Source organism: Choristoneura fumiferana, chromosome 9, assembly GCF_025370935.1.
Source record: "Choristoneura fumiferana chromosome 9, NRCan_CFum_1, whole genome shotgun sequence".
NCBI classification, from domain to species: domain Eukaryota; kingdom Metazoa; phylum Arthropoda; class Insecta; order Lepidoptera; family Tortricidae; genus Choristoneura; species Choristoneura fumiferana.
Genome location: NC_133480.1, coordinates 583,904 through 597,058, shown reverse-complemented (window position 1 = coordinate 597,058; position 13,155 = coordinate 583,904). Strand labels below are relative to the sequence as shown.

Sequence of the window (13,155 nt, the reverse complement as noted above, 5' to 3'; positions counted from 1 at the left end):
ATTTTGCTTACTATTTATGTATTATTAGTTTAAAAACAGGTATCGTCTAAATTTTACATTTACCTGCCGATACCGGGGCTGGTCGATGAACGTTGTCCTGATTGGGGGCTTCACATAGAGCTGATAATACCGCCTTTCAATATATAGCTCAAAACTTTTATGTATTGTAGAGATAAGTAGATTGCAAAGGACTCTTTTTCAGTACCTTTTTTTTGCATACACCTTTGAAATACTCGTACCATCATGCGCAAGAAGAATGAGCTGTTATAACTTGGCATAATTTTGAAACTTTTGTACATAATTGGTTAGTATCTTAAAAACATAACCCTCCTTCGGGCAGTCGGGTAAAAATGTAATTAGTTCGTCATTAAGATTATTAGAAAACTTTGGACAAGTTTTTTTTGTCAATTATAAAATATAAAAGATATAGCCAGTTCCTCGTGACTTAATTTTAGTCACTACTTTTTAAAAGTGTTGCACGGCGTGACGTCACGGCCTCCATTACCAAATTATGACGTGCTTCATCTTTGCCATTATTTGATTGATTGACAAAAAAATACGTATTCAATACTTTTTAATAACTGACAGACTACCCCATTATAGGTTTAAATTGGGTTTTATATTGTATTGTAAAACTCTTCTTTGTACATAAAAACACATGAAAATAGCAGAACACAGGATAATAAGATGTACAAAGGCGAACTTATCCCTTAAAGGGATCTCTTCCAGTTAACCTTTGAATGATTGACAGGATATCAGACACAAGAGTAGACACTACGAGTACAATGATAAGATAAAAGAACCAAAATTTTACAAAAAAATAAAACTACCCTCTTGTTTTGACCGACTCAAAAAATTGGTCAAGATTGCCGTTGGTGTACAACCTCCTTACCATTATCATCCTCCAAAGGATCCAACTCTTGCGCACATCGCTCAACACTGCAAACCCATGTTTAAGGTTTACATACTTCAATGGGAAATTCCCCAGCTTAGAATTAATCTTATGTTGCAACATTCACTCATAATAGATGTCGCAATAGTCCCAGCCAGTAAAACAACGAATGAATAAGAAAATTATGAATTGAGTCACTACATGAATTGGGCTAATGATCCGGAACATTACTTGAAAACCAAAATCAATTGATCCATATCATAAAGCAATTATAGATCAGAAAAGGCTCAAAAAGCCACAAAACCATCATCATCATCATGACCATCCAGGAGATCCACTGTGGACATATGCCTCCCCCATAAACCTCCAGTTACTTCGGTAGGAAGCGGCCAGCATCCACCGTGAACTCGGGGCTTTAACCAGCTCATCCGTCCATCGCTTTGGTGGACTTCCTACGCTGCGCTTGCCGATTCGCGGTCTCCATTAATGAACTTTTCGGCCATCTGTTCTGTTCTCCGTACAAACAAAACGACACTAAGAATAACAATGTCATGTGAGCTAAAAGCACGACCGATATGGCTGCAGAAGCGATATTATGTTTATTTTCCTAGTTCAGTCTGTAACAAAGACAGCTGCTCAAAAAATAGATTATTGCAGAAATGGTGGTTCAAAAACATAGCCCCCTTTAGGCAGTCGTGCAAAAAAAGGAGTAGGTAAAAAAATATATAAAAACACGAAATAGCATTCTGACGCACAGCAGGAGAGGTGAAAAAGTCAAAATATATTTATTCAACACTTAACATGCACTAACAAGGTAGCACTTATGAATGTCAAATAAAAACACCACAGGTTAGGAAAAAACCGTCCGACCGGACCGTCTCTGTTGAGAAGAATCCGGCGAGAAACTCAACGAGGTAGGCATATAAAATATGTATTTTTAAACACAATTACATTCTTACGAGTTAATTATTTACATCACAAGTATTTAACACAACTTCATTTTATAACACAATAGATTCGCTATTTGAAGTAAAGGATTGGAATTATGTACATTACACTAATTTTATACCTAATATACGCCTTAGATATAAAAAAACATCGATAGTTAAAGGAAATATACGCGATAACATTTGTATTAGTTTCACATTAGTGCTGTGTTAAAGACTTAGGTAGTTAATTTAATCTGCGGTTTTACCAGCTCTATAGATGTCGCGTTTGATCCGCGGGGTCAGTATCCTCGGAGGCTGCAGTCTCGCGGCGCACGCGCAGCGAAGCACGCGTCTCGCGATCCATCGACCTTCAAATAAGGTGAGTAAAATAGTTTATTTTCTTTCGGCAGTTCGATTTGTGGGAATCGGAATAAATTTAGTTTGCGAAAATACACTTCATTGAAATTTTTTAATTGGGTTCAAAAAAAGAAGAGAGTATTTTTTCGACTGTTATTTATTTACTGTTTTTGTGATTCGCTTGGGACCGCTTTACCAAGCATTTCTTAAGTGCACAAGTGACCCATGTCATAATAATAGTTTAATAGAATAAAAAGTAAAAAGCACAGTGTATTATATTTTCAAAGTTTTTGTATTAAACGAAGATATAGATTTTTTTTTTGAAGAAAAACAACAAGTAAACGATTGAGTTTATTTTTCTAAAGCCACTAGGGGCCTATTTTTTTAAATAGTCAAAAAAATAATTAACTACGCGCAGTAAAACAGTGTAGATATAACGATAACCTGACCAATAAAAAGTAGGAAAACCCCCGACTTACGAGTAGTTACTTCAAAGTTCAATTACTGAACTATAGGCTGAAGCAATTTTGGTAAAACATATCTAAGAACCATCGGTAGAAAACCTGCTTTCAAATAAAAGAAAACGCATTCAAATTGGTCCACCCGTTTAAGAGCTACGGTGCCACAGACAGACACAAACTTATAACACCCCTCTTTTTGCGTTGGGGGTTAAAAACAGTGAAACAACTCCAATGATATCGATGAAATTCTCTTTGTGGGAGTTTTTGGGTGCAAACAAATGTATGTTTTCGAGTTCAAGTGAATGAAGCTCGATCGCTCAGGGACTTAATACTTTGGCTACGTAAATAACTCAAAGCAATTTATTTATGTAAAATTATGTGTATGTACGCATGTATGAACCTATGTTAACACTTTGTACAAAATCAAATATAGAAACTCAGTTGACAAACGTTGAGGTACACGTGCGAAGGCGAATTTATCCCTTTCAGAGATCTCTGCTCTCAACCTTTGAGTGGACGAGAGGAGCAAATAAATAGCTATGAATGGCTATAGCTATTTTGTTGAATAGAAACTATTGAGAGAAAATTAAACAGTAACAGCGGAAACGAAATAAATGTTCGTTTAAGTACTACTTTTTTGCATTTATGTATTTATTGAAGTATTACTATTAATGTTATATTTTTGGTGATTATTATTAACTATAAATAACGCGTTCTGGAGTGGAGACCCCGGCTAGGGAAAAGAAATGTGGGCAGACCGTCTGCTCGATGGTCCGATGACATAGTGGAGACAGCAGGACCGGTCTGGAAGAGAGAGACGGACAGTCGATCCGGGTGGAGAAAGGCTGGAGAGGCGTATGCCCAACGGTGGGCGAAAACGCGCTGAAGAAGAAGAAGAAGAGATAAATAATAAATTGTAAAAAAGACAAGATTGTACGAAATATTTTCTTCGTGGCTGTTGATTTCTTGGTCTTACTCTTAGACGAAAATTTTATTTTCACACCTTCAGAAAAGTAACTTTTCCTCCCTGGCGAGAGGGAGCAAAGTGCAACTTTTCTGTTCAAGGCTTTTCTAAGTGTTTTATTGAAAATGCCATTTTTTGAAGTTGATAATTGTAAAGCCACGCCATTTTCTATGCTGGTTGTTCTCTAATAATATTAAGAATTATTTTTTTCAAGTTTATTAATGCTCGGTGTGAAAAGTTGTATGAGCCACTCGGGAGAAAAAATATTTTTATCTTGGGCGCTAACACTTGAATCCCTTGTTACGCTTAGGATTCTACTTTAGAATTCCTCGCTACGCTCAGGATTCTATTGTAGAATCCTTCGCTACATTCTGAATTCAATTTACGCCCTCGCCGTAAATACACCATTTTGCTCCCTTGTGACACAATAGTTATTTGTGGGATTCAAGTGTTAGTTAGCGCCCAAGATGAAATAATTTTGCTCCCGAGTGGCTCATACAACTTTTCACATCGAGTAAGTAAACTTGAAAAAATAATTCTTAATATTATTAAAGGGGTAAGGCCGCGAATTTTGACCAATTTGGACGTTTCAAATTTGGAAGGCTGATAAAAAAAACTGATAACACCTAGAGGTTTAATTTTTTTTTTTATTATATGACACGATATAAACTCTCAAGGTCGCAAATGAGATAATTGATTTAAACCCTTTTAAAAAAATAATAAAAATATATTACCGTCCAAAACGTAACGAAAATTGACTATTTTTTTTGACCACGAGTACTTAATACCTTATTATTTTCATGCTATTTAACTTCTCATGATCATGATTTTGTTTAAACGAAATTTTATGATATAACGATAGTCCTACCGATTGCGGAATCATGATAATCAAATAATTTTCATGTTTTATATTTATTTCTTTTCACGTGCCAAAAAACCACGTTTTCATTACGAATACTTAGGTGACGCTTTTTTTAGTTACTTTTAACGCCAATTTCGGTAGAAATTTGTTTTTGTACACTGGCAACTAATACTCTAATAGGGCAACATCGATGAGATAAATAAATCTCATCAGTTTGTTGACAAACAGCCATCAAAAGTGACGCGGAGGTTTTTTTTCGAAAAAACGTCGAAAGTGCTTGTTCGATTTTAAGGGTAAGTAGTGATTATTTTTAACTGGTTGTTTTTTCATACGATAGGGTAATCTTTTCCATGTAAGTGGCATGTGTTATTATGTTCAAAATGTCGTTATTCACCATGATAAACGATTTTTTGTATAAAATACGTTACACTTTCGTTACGATTACGTTACATTTTTACAAAATGCTACGTATTTTGTACATAACGTAACGAAAAAATGTGGTAAAGGGAAGTTCACACAGAAAAATTCTAACTTACACCAGTTTATTATTAGGTTTCCAATGACTGCACGCACAGTAAGTTAGTTAGATGGATATTTTGAAGTTAAATAAATTTTAATCTGTAGGTGCAGGGATCGGCACAAGAGAATTGTGGCGAGTTCTGTGTTCACGTCCTGCTACATGCATAGCGTATTTAAAGTGAGAGACAAACGGAGAGATTCACTTACCTACTTAGTTCATTTGTTACCTAAACTTAATAATCATAATAATTTATTTCCAAAAACATCTTTTTACATTGTCCACTTAACTAAGATACTACTTCCTAAATTGGTAAACCTGTGATTTAGGGTTTTGGCCATTTCTTTGAGGTATTTAATAGCTAGTACAGTCGAAGTCACAAGCATGCTCACAACTAGGTGGTAGGACCTTGTGCAAGGTCCGCCCGGATTGCTACCACCATCTTCCTCGCTAATCCTGCCGTGAAGCAGCAGTGCTTGCACTGTTGTGTTTCGGCGTGGTGAGTAAGACAGCCGGTGAAATTACTGGCACGAGGTATCCCATCATACCCCTGGTGTTGCAGATTTTTATGGGCGGTGGTGATCTCTTACTCATTTGATCGTTTGCCATCCAGTCGAATAAAAAAAAACCACATCCAAATTCGTTATGCTTATAAATGTGCACCTTATTGTCAGTGTTAGAGAGGCATGTAAAGATACACTTTTGGAAAGATGTTCGTCAACTAGAGGGTACTTCTACTTCCACATTCTCATGTTTAGCTCTATAGATCTCATATAGGACAGATTTAAGATCAGTATCGTCAGAAAGTTCTAGTAAAAATAAAAACTTCACTTTATTATATGAGATGTATTTTTTTTTCATACATACGTTATCTAATGGGAATTTTTACCAGTTTGATCTAGGCTTTATAAAAATTTGCGTTACGTTTTATGGTAACGTCACGTATTTTTTTTATGTTATTTCTATGTCACATTGGTCAAAATTCGCGGCCTTACCCAAAGAACAACCAGCATAGAAAAATGGCGTGGTTTTACAATTATCAACTTCAAAAAATGGCATTTTCAATAATACACTTAGAAAAGCCTTGAACAGAAAAGTTGCACTTTGCTCCCTCTCGACAGGGAGGAAAAGTTAGGTACTTTTCTGAAGGAGAGGCGTGAAAATAACTATTTATGCACTTGAAGACAAAAAGTAATTTTCCTGTATAAATACAAAGTTTACGAGCGTCAAAGGTGAAAAATAAATTACATAGTATTTTTTTAGCGACGTTTGATTGATAATTTTGATGTAAAGTAATTATATATATTATTTATTTTTAAAATATCATAGGGCGCTTGACACCAATTGGCCTAGTCCCAAAATAAGCAAAACTTGTGTTATGGGCACTAGGCAATGGATAAACATACATAAATAGATAGATACATACTTAAATACATAGTAAACGTCCAAGACCCGAGAAAAAACATTCGTATTATTCATACAAATATCTGCCCCGACCGAGGATCGAACGCGGCACCTCAAGCTTCGTAGTCAAGTTGTAATACTAAACATTCGTGTTTAAAATTCGTGTTTCTAGACACAGTAATACATCTCGATCCCATACAAAAGAAAGTAAGTCAAGTAAAAAAATATCCAATGTCTTAGGTACCCTTATTTTGAACACCTGAATGACTGACTCATCACCGTCCAGAATTTAGGAATAGAAACTGAAATTTCCTTAGCTAAATAGCGATAACAGAGCGAGGCTGTAACAATTCGTGAAATTCCCTCGGGATATGAAGTTCTGCGGCAAACGCGAAACCGCCAACATTATCAGAAAGATCAAGTTAGTCATTATTAGTTAGTAATTATTCATTAAAATTAGTTATTAGGTATCTACAAATGGTATGATTTGTATTTTCCGTAATTACTTGGAGAAGTAGGCAGTCAATTAGGTACTCGTAAAGTAATTTATTGAAATTCAGACAAAACTCAAAACATAAATACAGCGTGTTACCGGCAGCAATTTTTTTATTTATTTTATTCAACTGGATGGCGAGCAAGTGGGTCTCCTGATGATAAGAGATCACCACCGTCCATAGACACCTGCAACACCAGGGGGATTGCAGATGCGTTGCCAACCTAGAGGCCTAAGATGGGATACCTCAAGTGCCAGTAATTTCACCGGCTGTCTTACTCTCCACGCCGAAACACAACAGTGCAAGCACTGCTCTGCTGTTTCACGGCAGGATTAGCGAGCAAGATGGTGGTAGCAATCCGGGCGGACCTTGCACAGGGTCCTACCACCTGCAAAAGGGAGGTTAAAGTAACATATTTCTGTAACTTAACCATAACGGTAATTTAATTAATAAACTATAATTCAGACTTTGTCAACTTTCTAACAAAATTATTTGCCAGCAATTTACAGCAAAGTAAATTGACAAGTAATAATCAAAGTATCTGTCGGCTGTCATTTACACGTACTTTTCAATTTACTTTTCTGTACATTGCTGACAATTATAATTTTGTTACAAAGTTAACAAAGTCTGAATTTTGGTTTATTAATTAAATTAATATCATTTTCTGATCTACTTTTGATGCACCACCTATTGTAAACTAGTCCTTCCTTCTTTCTGTAAAAAAGGTTGCCTGGAAGAGATCGCTCTTAAGCGATAAGGCCGCCTATTGCTCACCTTGTAATTTTAATAATTTGTTTTCTGTATCGCTTACTATGTCTGGTGTACAATAAAGAGTCTTTGTATTGTATTGTATTGTATAGTCAATTTATAGAAATACGTCACCATAAAATCCCTTAAAAAAGCCTGGCTGTCAGTACACACTGTATATTGCCAAAATTATCTCGACGTTTTGGTCACTTTACAGCGGTCGTGGCCACAAGTGTGCATGAGTGAAAATCGCGAAAGTTTAAGACATTGTTAGTTACCACACGTTTTTGCTAACTTACGCGTCCGTTTTTTCGAGATATTTTACAATCCATTTTTAACTTCAATTCTATGGAACTTAGAACTTCAAAGGGAGAGATATAGAGAATACTTAGGTACCGTAAACTGCTTCAACTTTGCCCTCTGGCTCCAACATTGCCTTATTCGATTTAGAGTCGATAACTAGTACTCTTATAGATTTTAAACTTTTATCTACACGGGAATTATTATTACGGGGGGATAAAAGTTTAGAAACCTAGAAGGGTGCTAGTTATCAACTCTAAATCGAATCAGGCAATGTTGGGGCCAGAGGGCAAAGTTGAAGCAGTTTACGGTATCCTTTCCACATATCCGAATCACAGGGAAAAAATTGGGAAGGAAAAATGCAAAAAGCCACGAATAGTATAAATTGGGCCCCACTCAGCATAATCTTGAAGCAAACCGCATCACTATTTTTCAGTGGGATACCAAATATCTCAGGAATAAGTAACAAATACGGTTTACCAGATATAATAGACTCTGATAGATCGATTAGTACTCCCCCTAAATCCCGCACATAGCAAATTTCATCGAAATCTTTCGACGCGTTTCCGGGCGCCCCAAAATAAATAGTTATATAAATATATAAAACAATTAAATTATAAAACAAAGTCGTGTTAGTGACACCATTTATAACTCAAGAACGGCTGGACCAATTTTTATGATTTTTGTGTTTTTGGATTAGATTTGCCTTCGTCAGGAATAGGATAATAAGTATTAAAACATGACCGGATGGATAAGTGGTTAGAGAACCTGACTACGAAGTTTGAGGTCCTGGGTTCGAATCCCGGCCGGGGCAGATATTTGTGTGAATAACACAAATGTTTGTTCTCGGGTCTTGGATGTTTAATATGTATTTAAGTATGTATTTATCTATATAAGTATGTTTATCCGTTGCCTAGTATCCATAGTACAAGCTTTGCTTAGTTTGGGACTAGGTCAATTGGTGTCAAATGTCCCATGATATTTATTTATTTATTTATTGGAAAATTGATGAAAAAATAAAACAAAAGAAAAAACTTTCCCATACAAAATGTTCATTATGGTAAACTCTCCCCTCAAATTAAAGAACGTATTTAAATAAATTGGACCCGCTAGAGGGCGTTGTTGTTGGTATGTTATCATAAATTTAATGTAGTATTTTTTCGGGCAAGACAACGTCTGCCGGGTCCGCTAGTCAATTATTAAGTAGTACTTGCTCGTTTAATGTTGTTGTTAAACAGATTTATTACAATAAAATACAGATATTATTTTATAGCACACCACAAATCAGTACAAAAAAATTGACACTCAAAAATAGCTATTCGTCTTTTGTTAATAACAACTGTTGGGGCAATTGAGAAAAATAATTAACACATACATAAATGCGAAAGTTTGTAAGCCTGCTTGTTTGCTTGTTCCCTTGTCACGTCTAAACCGCTGAACCGATTTAGATGGAATTCGTTATTCAGATACTTTAAGTCCCGGAGAAGGACAGAGGATAGTTTTTATCCCGGAAAATTGCATAGTTCCCACGGGATAGCGATAAACAGCTAGGTACTAATATTGCCTCGACGTTTCGGCCTCATAACCTTCTAATACCAAAGCAAAACATTTCCCCTGCACAAATATCTACAGCTTAGTGAAAGGGGTCTATCTAGGTTCTAGACTAGGCCCTTCTATTCGTCGTAATCCAGTTTATTTACATACAAAGCTGACCCATATACAACAATGTCGATGTAGTACTTAGATATCGGGTACCGTTAGCACAGCCTGTGAACACACGAATGTCTGTACGAACACTGATCTTTGTAGGGTTGCCAGGATTTGAGAGTTTCAAGGGCAGTCCCCGTTGTTGAAATTTGTTGGAAATTTGGATTTCAATAAACGATTTTTTCGGCTGTCGTTGTTGATTGTTATAAGTATGTATTTTTTTATTGTCTTCCTAATTTACTGTACTAAAATTTACATATATATTTTTACAAGTAAATGGTATATTTTTATTCATTTGTGTAAAAAATCATGTTTAAAAATAACTATATTACCTAACGTTATCGAAAATAGAAACTGAAACACAGATGCACAGAATAACCAGAAAAAGAGACCAGCGCTAACAAAATAACAAAATTTGGAGTTGAAATAAAAAATACAAACAGACTCCAATAACCAATCTTATATTGACGTTGCTTTTTGGAGTCCATGTTTGTACTGGCTAGAATTAAGAACATGTAAATACCATGGTCGCAATGAATAAGGGAATATGAATAGTTACATCAATTCGATCACTAGAATTGGATGTAAGACTAGCTGCAATACCCCTGGTGTTGCAGATGTTTATGGGCGGTGGTGATCTCTTACCATCAGGAGACCCACTTGCTCGTTTGCCAACCAGTCGAATAAAAATAAATAAATAAATAAATAAATAATAAATAGCTAAATTTAAAGACAAGTTATACATACAAATATTAAAAGTTAGATAAAAGATTGCAAAAAGCTTTGTTTGTGCTCTAATTCAAATTCAAATTCAAATGATTTATTCAGTAAATAGGCCGCAATGGGCACTTTTACACGTCATTTTTTAAACTACCAGCGCTTTCGGAAAGACGATCATTGCCAAGAAGAATGCGCCGCAAGAAACTTGGCAGAAAGTCATTGTTTCATAATAATATAATTACAAATAAAATACTTAAAAACTATATTATACAATTAAAGAAAAAAAATACAAAAAATAATAATAATAAAAATACACGGATGTATGGGGTCCCTTAGTTACAATACTAAACACTAACTATATCTAAACTATATCTACGTTCAGTGGAAGTGTAGAATGCTTCCACCGTCATAAATTTTAAAATAATAATAACAATAATAATAATATGCTAATATTATGTCCAATTTTTTTTAAAGAGTACGCTATTTGTGGTTAGAAATCCGTCTATTATTCTGCACTAGCGGGTGCGGGTGCGGGTTTGCCGCAGAAGAATAAGAAATTAGCTAGTTACGTATCTAGTGAGAAGTTTAAAAAAATATTTTACGTGCACCTCGTCTTTTTTTATTTATTTTTTTATATATTTATATTCAGGATAACAACAGCCATAAATGTGATACAAGGAACATACAACATGGTTACATCATAAAAGGCCAATAACAGCTATCCATTAAGTTTTAAAATCTATGTCATCATAGCCAGCTCATGAATTATCTCTAGAGTATTATACGAAATTGTGTGTTATAATTAAAACTATCTGTTTCCTGCAAGAGTACCTAATGTCAGAAAGACTAAAAAAGAAAGATAACATAAGTTTAAAAAGCGTACATGACTGGGGTGGTTATTTAGAAGATTTCCATCCATAATTTATAATGCTTTTAATCTTATTTATTCTACACATTATTTATATTAGTATTGTTAAGTTGCCTCCTTTCTTCAAGGTCATAAAATCAATATATAAATACTGCCAACTCGCATAAGAACTTTTTTTATATATATAAGCCAAGCCACTAGTAAGTACAGTCTATATCTATAATCTTCAAGGAAAATATCTGCCCAATTTAAAGTCTCAGCTTTAGTAGTTTAAGCTCTACGTTGTTTGTTAGTCGGTTAATGAGTCAGTCAAGCGCATTAACCTTTTTACGTACACAATGAGAATTCCATCGAAATTATTATCGTAGCTAAATAATAAGTACAGAACAAATGTGTTTTTAATGTTTTTATATTATACTTGGCTAATATGTCTCACAGAATTAACTATCTTAATAGCAAAACCGTTCTTACTGATAACATATAGACGACCAGATGGCCTAGTGGTGAGAGAACCTGACTACGAAGCTTGAGGTCCCGGGTTCGATTCCCGTGACGGGGCAGATATTTGTATGAAAAATACGAATGTTTGTTCTCGGGTCTTGGGTGTTTAATATGTATTTAAGTATGTATCTGTCTATATAATTATATTTATCCGTTGCTTAGTACCCATAACACAAGCTTTGCTAAGCTTACTTTGGGACTAGGTCAATTGGTGTGAATTGTCCCGTGATATTTATTTATTTATATTCTACCACAGCAAGAGGCACTATAATCCTACAAATGTTATAAATATGAAGGTTTGCATATTTTTACTCCAAAACGGCTCAATATATATTTAAATGAAAATTGGTACTAATTCTATAGCTATCTATTAACCTGGACACTTTTTATTCCGGAAAATTGCATTGTTCCAGTAGGGTAGCCATATTGCATTAGAAGTCGCGGACAACAGTTAGTATAATAATAAATGTGATAGGCCAAGTTTGTACTTAGGTACTAGTAACAGATAACCATACTTATATAGACAAATACATACCCAAATACATATAAACGTCTAAGACTCGAGAGCATACATCCATTATTATTCATACAAATATCTGCCCCGTCGGGAATCGAACCCGGGACCTCAAGCTTCATAGTCAGGTTCTCTAACCACTTGGGTATTCGGTCCTCTAAACGTTATTTATTTCGAAAATACAAACTGAAGCATAGATGCACAGAAAAACCAAAAAAATAGACCAGCGCTGGGAATCGAACCCAGGTCCACTGGACAGGGGTACAGACACGAATTTCTCCTATGCACCTCATATCTCAGCTTGTTTGTTTCTTATTTAGTCACTTAAGCAGCGACACTAGTATTTATATTTGTAGTTTTTGTATTTTCGATATGGGTTTTACGGGATGTTGAAATAAAAAATACAAAAAGACTCCAAAAACCAATCTTAAGTATTAATTTCATTTCGTTTCTAATTCGTATATTTGTTTTTATTTTTCACCGTTATGTACGGGATAAATTTCAACTGATTTCCAAGTAACATCAGGAAGTCTATCAATCGTTCTGTTGACCAACATTAAGAAATAAAGCTAATTGCATGAATGATTAGGTTTACCATCAGAGGTAGAATTATGATCATGGCACCTAAAGTTTGATGACCTCAGGTTGAACGTTCGAGGTATGTTTACGAGTTATATATCCGAAACAAAGCGGTTTTAAAAACCAGTGTCGTACGTAAGCGTTTGTTTTGGTTTATTTTGAGAAGAGACCTGTGCCCAGCAGTGGGACGTATATAGGCCGGGATAATAATGATGACTACGTAATAGTTAATCACTATGGAAAAAAGAATATCGAAAATTAATCGAAGAAACACCAGAACAAGAGACCAGCGGCAGTTTGTATTTTCGATATGATTTTACGGGATGACCGTAAAAGTAA

At 35.1% G+C, this 13,155-nt stretch overlaps 1 protein-coding gene across 2 annotated transcripts in view; it reads left to right on the top strand.

The window, feature by feature from the left end:
- Window positions 1-2,095: 2,095 nt before the first annotated feature.
- ImpE3 (Ecdysone-inducible gene E3) overlaps window positions 2,096-13,155 on the top strand; it is a 31,205-nt gene continuing 20,145 nt past the window's right edge. For both annotated transcript variants that reach the window (XM_074091766.1, XM_074091765.1), the window contains exon 1: window positions 2,096-2,200. The gene's annotated coding sequence lies outside the window, so the exon portion shown is untranslated. The remainder of the gene's footprint in view (window positions 2,201-13,155) is intronic.